The 21,637-nt window shown below is 39.9% G+C and overlaps 1 long non-coding RNA gene across 1 annotated transcript in view; it reads left to right on the top strand.

Moving 5' to 3' along the window:
- LOC146310850 (uncharacterized) overlaps window positions 1-9,879 on the top strand; it is a 72,429-nt gene extending 62,550 nt beyond the window's left edge. Inside the window, exons 2-3 of the long non-coding RNA XR_014772317.1 lie at window positions 2,152-2,267; window positions 8,961-9,879. This is a non-coding gene — a long non-coding RNA (uncharacterized LOC146310850). The remainder of the gene's footprint in view (window positions 1-2,151; window positions 2,268-8,960) is intronic.
- Window positions 9,880-21,637: the final 11,758 nt, after the last annotated feature.

Raw genomic sequence — 21,637 nt, forward strand, 5'->3', positions numbered from 1 at the left:
AAATTGCACAGGATTTGATGATTACATGTGTCTGTAAGCCAACTAATATGAGCATATCTCCAAATATCATATTCACATAGTCATGAGCTCGTCATCCAAGTGATTACAAACAGGATAAACAGCAGTTTAACACACCAATCTGGGGAGAGAATGAGAATCCCTAATGAAATGACAGTAATAATGTTTCTCAATATAATGTATCTTAATTAATCAGGGGATTTTATGTCTTAAGAATAATGTGGGTCCTCAAGTGAAAGATTTCACAGTACATGGAATTGCTTATTTAAAGTGTTTCAAACAAAATTATGATGCCGACAGAGATTTTTCTGCCAGCTGAAAACAATTTACACTTTAAAAAACTGACAAATTAACAGCTGAGTTCAAGGAGTTTTTATCCATATTGCCACAGGATTATTGGACTTTGCAGTGCAGCTTCTTACCACCAAGGGCAGTACTAGGTGCAATAGGAAGAAAGCAGCTCCTGTTGAAGGAAGACATTATATTTTACCAAGCAGAAAACTCCAGGGTTAAAAAATGAAGCCAAGGCCAAAGTGCCTTGAATGGCCACTTGAGGACCCCCAACTTTACAGAAACACTCTAAACATATTCATGTATGCAAATCCAGCTTTGGTCTCTATTGTCGATTTCTCCATTCATGACGTATATGGAGGGTGGATTTTTACATACCTCACCTCTTTAAATTATATCAAGGCTTAAAGATATGCAAAATTAAAGGTGCGCCTGTTTTGAGTGACAGGTGGGTCACAGGTGGCTAACTGCTAGGTGGCCACTTCATTCTGCCGCCTCAGCTCCACCCAACACTGTAGGCCGGGGTGGTGGGCGCTTTGCCAGCAGCAGCAGCAGCAGCGGTGCGTGTGGCAGCCGCAGGAATCAGTGAGGAGGGAGTGATATTTAAATGGACAGCCTCGTTGAGAGAATGATCTGTGATCGGTGTGTGACTGATTAGAAAATGATGACTCAGTCAGCTGGGTGTCAGTTTATAACAGCTGGGGCATGTGACTTCTGTGTCCTGCATTAAGAAACGCAGTGCTTCATTCAGTAAAGCCAGCAATAGCGACCCAAAGTTAAGAGACCAAACTGGAAATGGAACAAACAAAACAATTGCAGGTACATCAATTATAGCTTGAATTAATTCACTTGCACACCTTTGAAGTGTTGCATGTTTTTGTTACATTACACATGCCTTGAGATAACTTATGATTTGGTCTTATATAAATAAAACTGACTTGACTTGGCTGCACTGTTTTTCACCAATTAGAGAAGTTACCACCAATAAATAACTTTATCACCACTTAATGTTTGAAATTTGTGCTTCAATAGGACACCCATCCAAGATCATGATTCACACTGCAACAGCCAACTGTTAACTAATTGTTAAAAAAAAAAAGAAAAAAGAAAAAAAAAAAAAAGTTCCTTTGGTTGGTTTCCCTTGCTTTTTTTTTTTTTTTGATACAGTCTGAAATTTTTCTAAAATCTACCCAGGGTTTTACAATATGTCATGGGATGATAGCTAGATCAGATAATTTGTTATACTATTTATATTGTGGTTGCTACTGTATCCCTTTAATATCTCTGGTTGTATGAGGCTCTTGTGAGCATTGTTGCAAATCAGTGAACAGGGCTGCTTCATGGCAATACTGGATTTTATTTTTGAAAAAAAAAAAGTGATAGCCCTGATTTCTAAGGTATTTAGTTTGCCAGATTAGCCAAAACCAGATATTCTTGTCTGGTTATATGTCCATAAACAGTTTCTCAATTGATTTTCCAGAAAATTCACTATCATGACATATCATGTGTCTACTGGTATTGCAATATAAAATAGCAGTTATACTTTTGAAAATCATTTTTCTGTGCTTTATTGTTCAGTTTTGAATACCCGAGTAGAGTAATTGTTGTCAGAGTGACCTGGTTGGACGCAGAATAGGTGCCCCTTATACACTCTCCCTATTTGATGTGAAACCACTCGAGCCATGCCTGCATGACGGTATGAGTCTTCCAACTGTATGGAAATTCTGCATAACAGCAGTCAAGACCTCAGCTTATCTCAGACGCACAACTGTGTAAACCACCTGGGACTCTTTACAGTCTGAAATGTGACTGCTGCCTCTCATTTTCTCTCTCCCCCCACAGCCACTCTCCACAACACAGGGATGAGTGATGCTGTCTGTGCCTCGTCTTTGACTGGCAGAATAAACACTGTAACCACAACAGCAATGCTGGGAGACAAACTACAAGCAACAACAGAGGTAGACAGACACACCACAACTGTGACAGTATACGGCAGGAGAGATAAAGGTGTGACAGTGTTAGCAGAGATAGTTGTGTGAGCCCAGTGATGATAACACAGTTAGGAGGCAGATATACAAACATGATGGTATGAGAGAAGATTCACATTATATTATATGAGTGTGACAGTACAGGAGGAGGTCTGGTGGAAAAACTTTGAAAGATGATAGTTTGTAGAGGGAGCGACAGCCAGACTGAAGGGTTGTCTTGGAATATACCATGGTATTTACCCAAACCTAACTGTCCTTAAACCTACCAGATCTTAATTACAGCTTTATATTATAAGACATGATTAGTTTGTACAGCGTGCACAATGAAGAAACAACCACACAAAACTCAAAAGTTTCAGAAATCAAGGATTCTCTTTTAGACACGGCCCTTTCCCACCATACTACTGATGTGTGTCTATCTGAGGCTACATCCACTACTTTCTGTTATAAAATGCATACATTTCGCTATGTTTACACCCAGTGTCCACATTACCCCAGCCTTTACCTAAAACAGAGATGTTTGGGAAGGTTGCTGTTCTAGTTTCAGTTTTAAAACTGCAGGCTTGCACTTGAGTCCAGACGGACAGGGAATAAAGGACTGAGGTGGTTTTCTTTGTGGGTTTGATTCCCAGCGCCCTGGGGCTGAGTCAGCTAACTCTGTGAGCTAAAACAACTTGGCACTGTATTCTGTCATCAAACTGGCCACAGCATTGTCACATTATAGAACATAATTAGTTTGTGCCGAATGAGGAAACCACGCATATGAATCTTGCAACAGCGTTGCAGATCAAGGGTTTCCTTCTAGACACTGTGGCCGAACTGGAGATCCTAATAGAACCAGGACCCAACACAGACTTTGAGACTACTTAGGCGGTTCCAAGAATAACCGAGCTAACTAGCTAATACCAGCTGCTAATAACAGCAGACAGTGGATAGCTTACTTCAGCATCAAGTAAACCAGCTAACTGCAGTCCTTACGTCAGCTAACTCTGTATGCTAAATCATTTGGCACTGTACTTTGTTGTCAAACTGGTCTTCTAACATTTAATGACATCTTTATGGCAAGTCTTAACGGTACAACTATAGTTGAGGTCAAGGAAAATATTCATAACACACTTGTAATGATCTCATAACTGTTAGTGTCAGAACCAACCACATATGAGAGTTTATGTTTCTTTGCTACTGTTATGCGCATATCATTAGTGGGGGAAGATGGTGAACGAGTGAATCTTTAGGGACATTCAAAGACAACATTCAAATGGTGTTTAGAGCAGAGACAGGTAGGTATTAGCACACAGAGCCACTCAGGAAAACAAATCTAGCATTAAAGAAACCTTTTAAGTCCCACCTTGCTCTTTGCTGCCTGTAATTAACACAAGAAAGTGAGATCGAGACAGAGAGGTAAAGGAGGAAATGGGTAAACTGAGGCTGGAAGGAGTGGGGGGTGGTGAGCAGGAGCGAAAAGCAAACAGGAGCGAAGAAAGATGGAGATGAAACACTGGAGGCAAAGCAAGGCGCGAGCAGAAGGAAATTTGCACAAGAACAGTAAAGCATGCCAGAAAACGCGGCAAGGATAGAAAGACTAAAAGAAACAAACAAAAACGTCAGTATCGAAAGGGAACGGTGAGAGGCAGCACAAACGGGGAGAGATAAAGCAAGATTGACAGGCCAAAAGGGAGACCACAGAAATGTACATACCGCCGGGCTGATATTGTCATTCTGTGCAGCAGCCCAGCTCCAATGTGCTGATTATGAGAGCATCATTTGAGACTGACAACCTTGTTCCTATACTACAGCATGCCAAACACATTCCCAGCCCCCATCTTTCTCTCTCTCTGCGTTCTCCCCCTGAGCTCACACAATAGCCGTCTGATGAAGACTGAATGATTGGAGGGGGAACGAAGTGAAACGTAAAAGAGTAACAGAAAAACACACACTTCGAGAGGCTGCTGAGGCGGAGAGTGCAAAATAAAAAAAGAAAAAGAAAAACCAGAGATAGATAAAGAGTGGAGAGGAGGTGTGGAGAACACGGGCTCAATGCAGCTGCAATTAAGGGAGCGATTTTGTGCCAGAGAATATGCTAATTCCTCCTTTGTGTGAGCAGTTGATTGGCCATTGCGCTGCACACCAGGCGGTGAGGGAAGGGGAAGCGGTGGGCTTGGACGCCTCTGTCTGGCACGGCGTCCATCACAGGCCTCATTTAGCTACACGGTCGCAGTTAGCGGCGTCGAAAGGAAAAAAAAAAAAAAGAAACACTTTTGTCAGCTGCCTCTCCGAGCGTCGGCACATACATCCAAGGGATGTAAGGAAAGAGGTGCTAGCTCAATTAGCAAGCTCTAGAGACAGAGACGGGAACAAAGATACTCATTAATAGTCACGTATGACCTTTATATATATGAGCCAAGCCTCAATTCACTGAAGACTGGTTGTAATTTTGGACCTGAGGGATTGTGGGAATATTGGAGGAGTTGAAGCTACATGAGAGGAAACTGAAGCTGCTGTATCATTTCCACTGCAGTTAGTTGTGTTGAGACGAAACCAAGAGATCATATATTTCATTTTACAGACACATTTACAATCAAAAAGCATATTTTAAGCTCCATATCAAGACCAAATTAAAGATCCAATGTGTAAGATTTATGAGGATCTATTGGCAGAATGTGGCAGAGATGGAATGTAATATTCATAAGTATGTTTTCATTTGTGTATTATCACCTGAAAAGAAGAATTATTGTTTTCATTGCGTTAGAATGAGCCATTTTTATCTACAGAGGTTGTGGGTCCTCTTCCATGAAGGTTGCCACGATACTCTGCCATGCTTCTACGGTAGCCCAGAACGGACAAACCAAACACTGATTTTAGAAAGGTTTACAAAGGTTCTCCTACACACAAGAGTGAGACGAGTTGTTTGCAGTCTGTAAGTTCACCACCAGATAGGGCTGTCACGGTGACAGACGGTTGGCTCAGCAGTGTGGTATGTGGTATTGCTTAATTTATGATACATTAAGTATTTTGGCACAGTAATGCTAATGGCCCTTTTCCACCAAATTAGCTCTGGTTCTTTAACTGGTTCCATTCACAGTTCTTGGGACCTTAATGCCATTTAGTGAATCAACCTATATTTCCACTAGTTTCAAGCAGAACCATTGTAATAAAGGATGTCATCAATAGAGAGTGCTGCACAGTGCTCAACAGCCTGTAGAGTATTTATCCACTTTGGTTCTCAAGGAACACCTGCTATTTTTTTGGTTCTAGCTGGGAACCAACTTTTTGGGTTCCAAACAGATTCCTTTTTGGTGGGAATGCTTAGAAAGGATCTAAATTAGGTGCTTGAACCAGAACAGTGCTGGTTCCATGTTGGTGGAAAAGGCTATCAGGTTATCAGCGATCTCGCCATACTCAACACTATGGTCTGAGCAAGCTAGCTGCTAGATTAATTCCTGCAAGTTTGTTTTTTTTATATGTGTAGCTATATCGTTACCTTCAGGTCATGTGTATCAAATAAATATACATACAGCAGGAACACAAACACACATACACACGCAAGCAAGAGACTCACAAAGCAGAAACGGCTTGTGCACAGTAACAAAGGTAACGCAGGTTGCACCACAAGCTTTCATGGAAAAGCAACATGAAAAAACGGTTACCAGTATCCGACTGTCCCTCAATATTCCAACATAAGTCCAACATCGCCCCAGTCTGTGGTAGTAACTACATTAGTCACTTAACCTGCTAAAGCAGAGTTCAACAGGTTAATATCTAAAATAAACAGTAAGTTGAAGTTGGGTCTCATTGAAAAATCCTTGAGCTTGAGCTGATACCCTGATGTGCTGGTCTTTTATGCACTGATTCATTAATTTAACACCCTAATGTGCAAGTGTAAAACAAGAGGAAAAAAGAAAACCTTGAACACAGAGACTGTTGCAGTTGCTTGTCATCTCCTGTGGTTGGCTTGTCAACAGCACGGTATTTCAAAATTACAATTATTGCAACAGCCCTACCACTAGGTGCCACTCAATCCTATACACTAGTCCTGTAAACAAATGGAGGGATGACAGGACATGGCTGTTGCCAATAAACCAGTCATTTCTATAAATAATTACTGCTTCCTTTACTCCTACAGTGAAGCAGCTGATTGCTTTATTCCATTTTACGAATGAATCACATGTATCACATCATCATAGAGTCAGATCTAAAATAAGCACTGCAAGACTTACATAGTCTCTGATTCATGGTCCATACTGTTGCTGAGACGTGTTGTCATTCAGCATATTGCCTCCACAGCATCGCACGCAATTAGACACTCTATTGAGCAAGGTGTAGGCAAAGCATCAGAAGGCAGCGTCAGCTTCTGATCTGAGGGAGCGTAGCTGGTGATTAGCTCCCCTTGTGCAATTTGCACACCTGTCCCTATCATATTGCACAGCATGAACTTGAACAGTGACATGATGGGAAAAGTGTGTTGCTATTTAATGCTAATGCTGATTAAGCAGTCCTGTCTGATACAGGTTTTTTTAGCATTTGCTGTGGCCGTGAATCTACTTAAAATGTTTTCCTCGTCTCTCCAGTGTTAGACATAATAGCTTTTTTTTCTTTTATGTTGAAATTTTCATGGAATTATAACAGCTATAATTGCATTTAGAATAAAGGAACTCTTTGTTCTAATCTATAATTAATCACTAACAGAGAAAACAAGAAAAATGCAATATAAAGTTGTAATCCCTTATTTAAGATAATTGGCTAAAGCCTGACCCTGCTGCAATATGAGATGAATCATGACTGGCAGAATTATCAGATATGCTCTCCTTAAATGAAAACATACATTCACGTACTTTTCACCTCATTTTTACACTGCATAATGATTCTCTTGCATTGTTGCTTTGTCTATAACAATGGTTAAAAGAGTTTTAATTCCCTTTTTTGGATTTATATCCATAAGAGTAGTTGTAGTAGATAAAAAACACCTCTTACTTTAACTCAATACAATTCAACAGCACCACAAACAACCCAAAAAATGTCTGTAAAATTGCCACCTCTTGGCTGTATGCCTTCACCAACTGATCAGGTTGCTGTACTTCTTGGTGTAATTGAAGTATCTATTGACAGATATGATTCATGTGAATAATTTCCAGTGACTGACATGCAGTCCTCACTTAGAGACTATTTTTTACAGAGGAGCACAGAGGCCTGATAGAGAGCTTCAAGTGTTGCAGAACATTATGATGTCACAGTGAAGTGGTTTTATCCTATTAAACATGTGTGTGAAAGTTTGTCAAAATAAGCATCCGAGTTCTTGAGTTCTGGCTGAAAACGTGTTTCGTGAGGTCACAGTGACCTTTGACCTTTAACCACCAAAATCTTATCAGGTCATCCTTGAGTCTAATTGGACGTCTGTGCCAGATTTGAAGAAATTTCCTCCAGGTGTTACAGATATGTTGCGTTCACAAGAACGGGATAGACATGAGGTCACAGTGACAGTGACATTTTTGCCAAGTTTGAAGAAGGTCTTGAGATATGGGGTTCATAAGAATGGGATGGAAAACCAGAAAATTTAATGGCTTTGGCCACAGCTGAAGAAAGAGGCATAAAAACAATCCAACCATCATGAGGGTTGGATTTATTGCAGGGCTGTTACGTTACACCGGGTTAGTTTTATCAAGTGAGTAGAACTGAGTATATAATAATACATACAGTACAAGTACAAGTAAATGATGCACTGTCACTGTAAGTTTTGATTGTGGTCTAATGAACTGAGCAGGTTCATGCTCAAGGTTGGGAATGCATGATATTGGATCTTGGCAGATATGCCAATATTTTCCAGCAAATGCTGGTAGACTGCGGATATTTGTACATATTTTTTTTTCCACTTAAATGCAGAGAACCTCAAGTCTCTCCTGTAATGGAAGTAACACATTATTATGGCTACTCTTATTGTGATGGTCCACTGACAGATGCAGACATAAATTACAACGCTTTTGAAAATCTTGACATTCGTTCGGCAAAATAACAAAACTACTGCTGACAGGTTCTTTTCACTGGTGCCTGTGTTGTTCACAAATTTGTCATGATGGTCAGGATGAATGATCTTAAATGCACAGTATGCTATATCTGTCACTAGGGTTCTTTCTCAAAGTAGCGTGGGATCATGGTCATGATCACGATCTTAATTCTTAAACAGACTCCATGGCTGATTAAAATCTTTCTGACTCAGACAGAAATCATGTTCATGGATGAGGTGATGTAATTAAGTTTTATTCAGTTACATTTAGTCACGTTCGCCAGCTTCCTTCCCCACTCATACATATCCCATGTTTTTCTAGAAACAAATTTTTCTGGGTTTTAACATTGTTAAACAGTCCACAATTCAACAAAATAGGTAATATATGATTAACACTGTTAACATTTTAATGCAGAAATGTTTCTTACTATAGCTTTAAGATAGCCATTTATATTTGTAGAGTTGAGAGAGGCAGATATTTGTCATTTTAAAGCAGCCGATAACAATGACGTGTCAATATTATCTTGCATCCTTACCCACGGAGGGAAATGTACCTTGAAGAAAGTGCCAGTTGGTTACAGATTCATTTAAAACATTTTATAAAATCACTGAAAGTAGCTTATCATGAACCCTTTCTCTCCTCTGTCTCTCCTTTTGTCTTTGAGTGATAATGTCAGAAACAGTCGGGCGGAGCAACCGGCTCCATCACCATCTGGTCCTCAGGAGAAGGAGACACAGCAGTGCTCTCACGATGCACACCCACTCAGTCGCCCACCACACACACACACACACACACACACACACACACACACACACACACGCATAACTCTAAGGCAAAAGCCAGGATCCTGCAGTAGCACCTACATGAACACACACACGCCAACACACATGCCGACACCAATAGGAAAATTCACAGCACACGTAAGGGCCAGGCAGACTTTACCACCCACTCTTTCTGCACCGTGCAGTCCATCTGCTCACTGTACCACTCTCTCCATGGATCTAGATGGCACAGTCCAATATGTGACTTACCAGCTTGCTGCACCTTACAGTCCCAATATGCACAGGTGTCTAAGGGACACATACAAACCACCAGAGCCTAACCAAGACATTGGCAAGGCCAGAAATATTGGCTGATTTCAGATTATCTCACTTTAGCTGCATTTCCATTGGCAGAACGGGGTCTAAATTAAGTTTCGGGGGCATTCGTTTTCCCCAAAAAAAATCTCTGTTTGGGGGTAGTACTTTCTGGAATGACATGGACTTCAGGGGAGGAGCTTACAGCACTGAACATTTCTGGTTGAGTAATTGCATCATTTTATTTCAGCAACCATTTTTAAAAATCTGCAGCCATTATTGTTTTTTTTCATTGTGCTTCAACACATCAACATGGATCATACTGGATTGTTTTTAAGATAATTATGATTTTTTATTTTCTAGCTAAAAGGCAAAAAAATAATTGGTTTCAGATTCTCACTTGTGAGTATTTGCTGCTTTTTTTTTTTTTTTTTTTATCTTATGTGTGATATTAAGTGAATATCTTTGGATTTTGGACTGTTAGTTGGAATAAAAACAAGAAATTTAGGGTTTCGTTACAGACATTTTCCATTATTTTCTAAAATTTGTTAACCAAATAATCATAATATAATAATCACATTCTTCAAATTGATCCTCAATTGAAATAATGAAAAAGGGGGTTATTTATTTTTCTCCTAAAATCTTTCATCTTTTTAATGCAATTCTTTAATGAAAAAATGTAAATAAACTTACACTCTGGAAAAGTCAAATACAGATATTAACCAGAAACAGACAGGCACTGCTTAAGGTCATGAAAATGCCTCAAGGCATGTGAGAGAACATACAAAGATCATGAATAAAATATAGTACTCCACTCAGAACAGGACCTGAGGCTCCAACAGTAACATCTACACTCGTGTAAACACTACTGTGAAATGATATACCAATAAAGAGATGCTGAATGAAGGCTTGTCACATGCACTAACATGCAGACGGCACACATGCGTAAAATAAATTCCCAGAGCAATTTAATGTAACACTCAAACCAAAGTGAAGCTGAATGCCAATTGAGAGCAGACTACGGAGAAGATCAGCCTACGGTACAGAGCTCTGAGCACTCAGGTTGCTTGCTGCGGCTTAAAACATCACTGATGGCTGTTTCACCCTCTGACTCACTAAATTAACTCCAAATCCATTTACCAGCGTTGCAGCTTAAGCCCTCCAGTTTGGTCTTGGTCTTCAGCGGTTTCTTCTAATTGAGTTTCTAGTAATTACCACAAGGCTAATGCATTGTAAGTGCCTTCTAAATCAGGGGTAAAGATTTTGTTTCAGACTACAAGTGCACATACTGATTGTATGCAACGGGATGTGAGAGACGCGTTGGGATGTATGTTGAAAAAACAACACAGATCCATTGCAGACCTCTGTGACTCACATCCCACGCTTGGAGAAATAAGGGTTCCAAAATGGTTCTTCCTGAAGAACGCCTCTGAAGAACCTTTTGTTGAAGAAAGGGTTTATCCAGGGTTCTTTGTAAGACTAAGGGTTCCGGTGAGAAGCCTTTTTTTTCAAAGAATATATAAAAAAAGCATTGTTTGAAATCCTTAAAGAAATCATTAGGGTTCTTTGTACCATAAAATAAAAGGGTTCTCTATATAGTGGGTTCAACATAAAAACCCTTGAAATATAAAAATGATCTTGGTAGAACCCCCTTGGAGGGTTCTAAATAAAACCATTGGAATACAAAAAGGTTTTAGTAGAGCCCTTGTCTCCTAGATGAAAACCCTGGTATATGAAAAGGTTCTTGGTAGAACCCTTGTGGTTGGTCGCTGAGAAATCCCTCAGAATATAAAAAGGTTTTCAGTAGAACCCCTGAGAGTGTTCTAAATAAAACCCCTGGAATACAAAAAGGTTCTCAGCAGAACTCCCTGAGTGTGTTTTAGGTAAAACCCTTGGACTAAAAAAAAGGTTCCCAGTAGAACCCCTTGGTTGGCTCAAGATAAAACCCTTGGGGGAAAAAAGTTTTTGGTAGAGCCCCCCTTAGTGAGCTCTAAATAAAACTGTTGGAATATGTAAAGGTTCTCAGTAGAGCCCTTGAGTGTGTTCTAGATAAGAATATAAAAAAGAATATTTGAAAAACCCTCTTGGATAGGTTCTTGTTAGGAGCCATAGAAGGTAGAGAGGCTCTTGATAGAACCCTCAGAGAGGGTTCTGGGTTTAACCATTGCACCATAGACAGATTCCTGTAGAAACCTTTCACAAATGGTTCTAGGTATACCCGTTTACGTTGCAACTCTCTGAAAGGATTCCCACCCTCACAAAATATTCTACCAGGAACCAAATATAGTTCTTCTATGGGGACAAGCCGAAGAATCCTTTATGGTTCTTGGTAGCACCTTTATATCTAAGAGTGCAAAGAGAGGATGATCATGTGTCACATGGCCTCGAACCCCCTCCCCCACTTCTTCCTTAATCCGTGACTTTGATTCAGAGTGCCAAGCAGAGGTAACCTGGCTGACACGCTGCACAGGGCCCTTTGATCTGCGCTGGCAAATTTGACAACAATGAGTGGGCTGACGCCGGTTGGATAAATGCACTCGAAGCTGAACAAATTAGCTAGTTACCTCATGTTACCCATTCCTTGATACCACTAAAAAAAATACAGAAATAAATGAGAGGACTTTGTGAAATCGTGATGGATTGTGTGTGTACGGTTCCTCGGGCCTTTCATTATCTCAGTCAAACTTTGTTGTGTTGGTCAGGAGAGAGTGAGGCAGAGCTCGCCAGAGACATGAGTAAACAGAGCGCTCCCTTACCCTCATGAAGTTGCCTGAGACCTTCCCTCTCTCTGAAGACTCCTTTAATTAGGCCTTAATTGCCTTATTAGCTCTGGCTATCGATGGAGGAGGAAAGGCAGAGGGAGAAAAAGGTCAGGCAAGAAAGAGAGCTGGAGAAGAGGGAAGATAACAGGGCAAATAAACAAGGGTGGGCAAAAGGGGCAAGCAGGACAAAGAGGAGCATCCACCCACACATGCATGCACAAACCTCACACACATATGAGCTTCAGGTGAAAGTGAGGCTGTCTCCTGTGGGAAAGAGTTGTCAGGCGATATAAAACAAAAAGATAAGACAGAGCGCGGTTACATGACTACTCCTTCAAGAACAGGCTCTGCGGTGCGCCCAGGCAATTGACCCCTCACCCTGACCTCAGTACGACGGGGGAGATGGACGAGGTGTGGGAGAGAGCAGAGAGGAAAAGGAGGGGGCAACGAGAAATGATGAATGAGAGGGATGTAGAAGTGGAGGAGGTGAGCAGGTGGAGGGGGGGAGCTGCAAAAGCAGGACAAAGAAGAAGAAGAAGAAGAAGAGGGTATAGAAGGAGAAGGCTGCAGGAAATATTCTCCAGATGACTCTCAGCACATACGGAGTCTCTTAAAGGGTAACTTCGGTATATTTAAACCTGGACTTTTGTTTTTGTGTTTATTAATGGGGACAACAATTTTTGACATTGGTCCAGTACTTCAGGAGAGCGCTGCTGTTGGTAAAAACGAAAACAAGCAACAACATAATAATTCCAGGCAACTGTACACAACAAAGTCCACCAAAAGTGCTTGTTTTCACCACTGACTGCCATAGATTGTTATTGTAAATGTCTGACAACATTATGGAAAAGATTGCTACAGAAAAATACTTTTTTTTTTTTTTTTTTTTTTACCAGAACCAGAAATAGCTGTTTTATCACTCTTGCGAGTCCACAATATGTTTTTAATGAGTTTTATTTTGTTTCTGTTGAATGAAGATGTTTTATTTTGAAGATGATGATGTTACAATTTTGGTTTTGTAAAGGGTGTCAGGTTAGTTTGACAAGAGCAAAAAAAAAAAAAAAAAATAGTATTCCTGGTTGGACAAAATGCAACTTGCTGTTGAAAAACTGGTCTATAGCTATTATTTTTAATGTTGTCAGACTAATATAATCTATCACTGGCAAAATCAAGCAGTTTTAGCAGACTTAATTTGATAGTGCTTTTACACCAAAATTTGTGCGTATATGCAAGTTTTATTTTTTTAGATGTTTCTGAACCTGCAGAAATAGGTAATTGACCCTTTTCCCCATTGCAAGAAGACATTTTTTTTCTGATCTGTATTGAAGACTCAACTCATTTAATCACAGGAGAGAAGAAGTTTCTCTCTTGCGTCGCTGTATGTGCTTTCAGGTATCTGCTTTATTTTACCGTTTCGCCTTCACTTTCAGATGGGTAGGAGGCATGTTAATACCACTCATGAAAACCTATCTTTTCCTGATTTTGCTGCTTCATAATAAAAGCTGTCAGATAATGAAATAAAGGGGGACTTTTATTGTGAAGAGTTTATAAATGTTTATCCACCGTTCAGATGCTTGAGCAAAGATAAGCATGTCATCAGTAAAAACTCTGTCAAACGTATGCAAACTCCGCTGTGTTGGGGTTATACATCGAGTCAAGCCAAGCAGCACGTGTGTGAAAAAGTGAGCAAACCAGTCACAGAGGTTACTGACAGAGGTGACAAGCCTTGATTGCCTCAGCTGAAAAGGGGTGAAAATGAGCAAATTGGAGCAAATTTGACCAAGGGGTGAACGCGGATTGTTCCCCGTCCCACTGGGTTTTTTTGTCTGGTGTAAAAGGGGCATTAGTTTTACTTCAACTGTGTGCAGCGCTCTTCCACAATACTGGACCAATTTCAAAAATTGTTGTCCCCATTAATCAATTAGACACAAAAACGTGAAAATACATGTGAAAATAGCAAAGTCACCCTTTAAGTAGCCCTTAATGCTGGGTCTGGAGTCACTGAGATGAAAACTATGGAAATCAGCTCATAATATACATGATTAACGAGCTAAAGCTAAATGCCTGGCTTGTTTACCAATGATTCATCATGTTCATGTGTAAAAACTGTATTTTGCACATTTAGACTTTGCAATTTATCTCTGACTTTCCTGCCGTGCTTGTGCACTCGGCTCTCCAATGCATCCTACATACATGCAGCTCATATCTGCCTTTTAAAATTCATAGACTGGACCTGGGTTGCTAGCTAATTTCATTTCCAATTTGTATTTTGTTGACAGCGATCGCGCGAACATCATAGCTGGCATTTGTTATTCTCATTAGCCTGTGGCTAGTAATATCCGTTTCAACTTTCATTCCTCTGAACGGAGAACAACAACAACAAAAAAACTTCAAAGATGTGAAACTTGCAGTGATGTCGAAGTCCAGCGCACAACAGCACAGAAATAAAACTAACATCTGTTATACAGGCCCAACAAGAATAACGGCTGACATTTTTTTATCACTGCTGTAGGCTTTACCAATCCATCTGTTGCTATATCCAACTCTACCTAGTGAAGTGATACTATAAAAGGATGCCAGTGGGAGTGAAGCTTTCACATAGGAGCATCTGCAGAGGCAATACTGCAAGTTACCTTTCCACTATCTCCTCTTCATCTGCCACCCACTGCACACACTCACAGGCGCGCACACAGCACCAACTTTATAACTGCAACCTGAGACAGAGAGCTGCTGTTTGTGTTGGTGTTGATTTGTGCATGTCTCCACTGTAAGTCTGCTCCAATCTGCATGCTAAAGTGATTGCACACCTTTGCACTGTAACTGTGCGCTATGTATTTGTCTATGTGAGTGCACGGATGAATCAATCCATCAGGGAAACAGGGGGAGTGTTTCTTCCTTTCCTGCACGTCGTTCCCCAGCCTCATTAGAACCCATTCAGTCAATCAAGCATGAATCCCTAACACAATAACATGCAAAGTGCTTTGTCTGGGTGTAATTGGCCTTGCCAGAACTGTTTTTCTCAAACGGTTAGCTTCTCTCGCCTCGCTCAGACCGCAGCCAGGAGCCCTGTCCAAGAAGCGCAGCTGGCTAGATGAGGAGGAGGAGGATGGAGAGATGAAAACAAGGAAAAGAAAAGGGGATAAAGATAGGGATGCAAAGATTAAAAGAAGCAAGACAGAGGGGCGAGTATGGATTATTGGCCTCCTCTCTGGATCAATTTCAGAAATATAAAGCATTTATAAAGTAATTTAAGCCATTTTTCATACAGTTCTGTTCTTGTTCAGTCTCAATGCCAGGGGTGGAAAAAGTGAACACATTTTTTTATCCAAGTAGAAGTACAGTTACTTGTGTTAACAACACACAAAAACATAATATTGCTGTCCTGATTAACATTTACATACATGATTCTTCAATTGTTTTTCACATTATGAAAATTTTACTTTAATGTGACCATATTATGCTTTTGGGGAGGTTCCCTTCCCTTTAACATGTTATATAGCTTTTGTGCATGTACCAGGACGGCAAAGTCACAAAGACCAAAGTCTATACCAAAAGGAGATACTCACTGCCTGAAATGCCTCACTTTTAATCCAGTTTTTGTTCTGTTACTTGATGACATCACTCTCTTTGCAGAAGTGGTAAAAGTACACACATTCTTTACTTAATTAGAAGCTTTGGTAAAAGTAGAAGTACTGATTCAACATATTTACTCGAGTAAAAGTAAAAAGTACAGGATCTAAAATATATTTGAAGTAAAAATGTAAAAAGTAGCCCTCTGAAGGGCTCTCTCTGTGCAAAACCAACTGAACCTCACCTTGTCACCACAGTAGAGTCTTCCTCTCTTGTTTGTTTTGTCTTGTTATGTCTGTTGAGCCTCATATGCACTGATGGATGTACTAAGCAGTTGTCTTTTTGGTGTTATTGTCCCATCCATTTAGCTTGAAACTGGCCTTGATGTTGGGAAAGCACTGTACAATAATGCAGAGTAACAATAAGCATTGATTCTCCTCAAATGCAATAAAGAAGAAATTTATAATATATTTACAGTAATAAATCACAAAATTACCACGATATGTCATCAGAGATTAAGAAAACAAACTAAATTGAAATATTGGCTTCTACAACAATGCTATGGTGTCCTCCTTTCTATTTCGGCCTGTAACTTGTGTTATCGTTTACTTGTTTCACGTTGATAAGAATTCAAATTAATGCTGAATGTTCACCGATTGTTAATGGAGTCTGGCAGAAGGCAGGCAGTCACTGAACTCCAGCTCCAAAGTGTCTGTTTTTGGAGTGGGCTTTTGTTTTCATGCTAACAGGCTTAATTTCATATTGACATACAGCCGGCATTTAGAGACAGCTGATCAGTTTACATCGTGGGACTCACCATTGCTTGTTATCGACAATTTACAATGTTGCACTGGCCTTGCACTCCTGCAGCCTTCTTGCTGCCTGCCTGAGGTTCTGCAAGTCTGGGGAGGACAGGGCAGGGGAAAGAACTTGCTCCAACCAGATTGTATATTGCACAGGATTTCAACCTATTTAATTTACCATCTATGGCTCCAACTCACTTTTTGGACTGCTGTAGTTATTTTTGGATGCGCATTTGTTGCATGTTGGTCCTTTAAAACTAAAGTAAGAAGTCTTTTTTGAAAATGTAAGGAGTAGAAAGTACAGATAATTGTCCTAATATGAAGGGAAGAGAAGTAAAAGCTGTCGGACAATTAATCAAGTTAAGTACAAATACTTGAAAACTCAACTTAAGTACAGTAATGTAGTATTTGTACTTAGTTACCTCCCACCCATGCTTGATGCTTTCTGTGCACATTGTCCCAGTGTGTGTGTGTGCGTGTGTGTGTGTGTGTGTGTGCATGCATGTGCGTCCATACTGTGAGCGGTCATCCAGAACTCCTGTCTGTCGCAATCGCACATGTTCCCCATTACCATGATAAACCAGTTGACATCCCATTTCCCCACACGCCAAACCACACACAAGGAGCTACACACATCCGCACACACGAAAAAAAGGCGTGATGGGATATGGATAACGCATGAGCGCAGAAATGTGCCCCCCCCCCCCCAATATTCCCACAGGAGAGACTGTTTGTTCGCAATGATGGGTGACACAGCTGACTGACACTTTCCTCCAAACCAACCCAACAGCCAATCTGCTGAAATTGTGCGGTGACATTGTTGATTAAGCAGACGTTCAGTGTGCGGTGTGTGCGTTTCAGGCTCACTGGTGCAGGGAAATGCAGACTCAGTGTATATGTGTGCATATATGGATGCCTGTATGCGCTGTACATGTGATATTCCGAGGACATGTGACTGTAATAATCAAACGAACATGTCTGACTTTGAACCAGCCAGGCCACAGCAGCACCCTAAACATGCTGAGATAATCATCAGCAGTCGAGTACTGCCATCTAGTGACCTTGAAAAACAGCTTCTTCCTCTGACACAAAAACAGCCAAATGTGATCAACTGCTTTACTTTTTTTTAAATTGCTTCAGACAATTCTGAAGCTACTTTTTCAAAGCTCTTCATCCAGTCTGGGTAAGCTTCAATCTCACCTCCAAAACTCGCTCAAACCACCAAAATATTTGAGTCCCATGTCTCAAAATAAGCTCACTGGACCATAACACTGGCAACAATCCTCACTCAGAAAGCAAACATTGTCACTCATAACAGACTGACATAAAAAAAAAAACTACCAATAAGGAGCAATACATAAATGATAAACTTTCATCAAGGTTGAATGATTTTTCATACAGTTTTTTTTTGTAACTGACAAGTGTTTATTTATACTTAAAATACTTAACTCTTAACACAGCAACACACCTTATGGCACAATTAGCCAAAAGTTTTTCGGAGGGGGTTTGCACAAAACCACATTTTGTTTGTTAAATATCACCTCCACGTTTCAGAATACAAACCCAGTGTGAAATCATTGTTCTTTCAGAACACAAGCACATATTTTCTATCCAAGAGGAACATATTCAATCATACTACGACTTTCAAAATACATAAATAGGCATTACAAAAACTGCATTTCTTTTCTTGTTTCAGTTCCAGTTTAGTGAATGAGTATGAATGAATGAGTCATCTTTACTCTATAGTAAAAAAAAAAAAAAGTGACAAGATTGCTGCAGTAAAAGCTTCACTGTATCAGCAACACGAAAGTGCTGCCAGTGGTTCCTAATGTGTAAAACTACTGTAAAATAAAATAAATAAATATAAAAATAAAAAGGGACAGGCAGGGAAAAAGACAGAAATGCACAATCCTGTTCTAGTCCATACATCATTCTGTATCCACACTGAAAAAAAAATGTGTGTCCTTGTAATTGCAAGAATTTAAACACGTATCTGTGTCTCTGATTGAGATTGGAATCAGCTGTATTTGGTCTGTTTTTATAAAGTCCTGTTAATCAGCTACTTCTATTTCTCAATGTTTCTATGATCCGTTCTTTCAAAAATGCTCGTTAGCTGTTTCAGTGTATGTTTTGAGCTGCTGTTGTTGCACAAGCAGAGGCTTTGTGATCTATTTGAGGTTTGGAAAATAAGGTTTTATTTCTGGCTGCGAAATGATTAACTTTCATTTTTGAAGTTTGAATGATTTTTCACGTAAATCAGTATTTCATTATAGAGTAACAATAACACCTGCATTTCATTTCATTGACCGAAAAAAGTTATGTGAAATGCAGCAGTTTGCCTTGATATCCTTTATTATTTCTTTTCTTATTTCTATCTTTTTATTTGGTATTTTACTTGTGAAACATAAAAAATTGAAACAAAAAAACATACTGTTGAAATTCCAGGGCTGCTATAATGTAGTAATAATAATACTGTAAATGTGATCATTCTTGGTACTCCCCTTTGTCCTCCACATATTCTCTCTCTCTGCCACTCTTCTTTACCCACCAACTTGCCTTCCTTGATCCATGTTTCAAAACAAAATCATTCCAAAGCTGTCCCCTTTTTGTAATAATTATTATAAGATTTATCTATATTTCAGCATGGTTACTGCAGAAATGCCTGAAATCCGCCTTCATTCTGTTTTGAACGGTTTTGAAAACAGTGTGTTAGCATTTCAAAAATGTGCTGCAAACCTGTAGTGTTTTGCAGGTGGTGGAGTCTGAATGAGAAAAGACTTCATTGCTTTTGGAAAATGTGGTCATTGAATGCATTTTGTGTGACAGCTGTGAAAAATGATTCACAGTTTGGTCCACATAGACTTGGGCTTCGCTGACTAAAGGAGCAATATGTAACAACTGCGCGTCCAAAAATGAGCACTGCAGTGCAAAATATGAGTTACAGTTACAGATGGTATCTTGGGGGTTAGGGTTAATCGATAAGAGCCTCACTTTAAATAATCCAATCTATCCCTTTAATGCACTTCTCCTGTGACAAAACATATTTTGATCCAGCACATGAACATATTATTCATAACATTTAAACAAGCAACAATGACTTAAGGAAGCTCAGACAGGCTGCAAGAACGCTGCAGGGGTGGAAGACAAGCGCAACATTTTAATTTGACAATAACAAGCAACAATGAGCCCAACACTGATCAGCTGTTTATAACTGTCAACTGATTGACAATGTCTTATGATTCATAAACAGAAACTTACTCATTCTGCAAACATTCTGCAACTTAAAACAGGTATTAAAAAAACAAACAAACAGCTAACTCTGGTCCAGAATGGAAATTTTAAAGGAGGACGCTGCAGCTGTAGATTTATCGTCAGAGTAGCAGGTATTTCAACTTAAGGCGTCTCCTTTATTTCTGATGACATATTATGGTCATTTTACTGGAAAACTGAACTTAAATGTGTGGAGTCGGCTAAAAGCTTAAACTTTAATCATTGAGGCAGTATTAAATGGACACAGCAGGATCACTTAATAAAATCCAAAGTCATGAATTTATCATCCTCTCTTCTTCCTCACTCTTCCCGGGATTTCTCAGCCTCTCTCAGATCAATAGCTTTGTTTGTTCCAGCAGCACCTCCCAGTGTTTTCACTTGTCCCTCTCTGCATGACGCGAATTGGATGTCCTGTCCTGTGCTGTGGTTATGCTGTGAATCAAAAAAGCCAAATTAAATTGCCTAATTGGTTTCCTTGGGAAGGGTAAAACAGATTTAAATTGATTACCGGTAATGGCCTTTTGTGGAACCACATTGGCTTCTGCTGTTTGAGGAGGATTTAGCAAAACCAATTAATTTGCCTCACCTCTTCTGCGCCCTCCTTCTGTTTCCCTTTGTCTCTGTCTGGAAGCTTTTTCATCTTTGCTTTTTCCAGTTTTTAATACCCTCCTTCATACTCGCCCAAAATAAAAGGGATGATGATGATAACGTCACCGGATAACAATCACTCAGGCCTAATTGGCTGAATGCTGTCATACTGCGGTGCTGATAAAATGCAAGAGATGTTTTTTTGTCTCCAGGTCTTCTGTTACGAGACTCGTCTGACAAAAGATAATATAAATCTCTCTTTCAATTATGCTGGCTGTGCCTGTTTGCTTCGACTCTCGCTGCTGCTGCTGCTGCTGCTTCAGCCGAGGGAGGAAAAAGTAAGATGTCAAGGTCACATTTTGTCACACGAGCTGATTAAATCCCTAATATGCTCTCCCCTCTCCCTGTATCCCTGCCTCGGTGTTTCTCCACCTCCCGTCAAATATTATCACAACCAGACCTAATGTGACATTTAGAATGGGGAAAATTACAAGCACTTAATGTGATTTCATTAATTAAATTTGGGGGTAACTATTGTGTTTGATTAAAACAGATGTCATCTCCCTCAGGAGGAAGAGAAGAATGATTTTCTCACTGACGACTTTTGCAAGCAAAGTCAAAGTTTTTCATTCTTCCTCAGCAAATAATAAAATATCTAAAGTCAGATCAGGAATGCAGCATCATCTGTTACCATGTTTTGCGACTAAGAGAAGTCAGACTGGTGTGCTGAACTTTCTTCAGCTTCATTGCGTGCTGTAAAATTAAATGCAGTTAGGCTGCATAGCCCATGACAAATTAACAAAATAAATTCAAGCATTGTAAATTTATTTATAGCCGACTTCATGGATTACAGATGAGTGAAGCAACCTTCCACCGCCTGAGGTTCAACAGAGATGTAAGAATAAAGACTTAAGTACTGCTGTTTAGTTGGATTACACGCAAAACCCTGAAGCATCACAAATTACTGTTGAAAGAAGACCGACTTCCATTATGGTTTTACTTACATCTGTGTGTATTACTTCACGCACACACGATGGGCACATAACCAGAGTTGGTTCATGTTACCCTGGAAACAAAATTAGTGCACCAACTTGACAGGTAAAGTTAATTGGTATCATGAAAAGGTCACAAAGGTGATGGTATACATCTGAGCAATGGTGGTGCATGACGGAAAAATAAAGCAAGTATCTGCAAAACAGAGTTATGTCGGTTTGTCATATCCCAGTTAAGCAATATAAAAATAGGGAGGCAAGATTAGTGGAATCATCCTCT

Source organism: Lutjanus erythropterus, chromosome 18 (assembly GCF_056507025.1).
Source record: "Lutjanus erythropterus isolate fLutEry1 chromosome 18, fLutEry1.hap2, whole genome shotgun sequence".
Lineage (NCBI taxonomy): Eukaryota > Metazoa > Chordata > Actinopteri > Lutjaniformes > Lutjanidae > Lutjanus > Lutjanus erythropterus.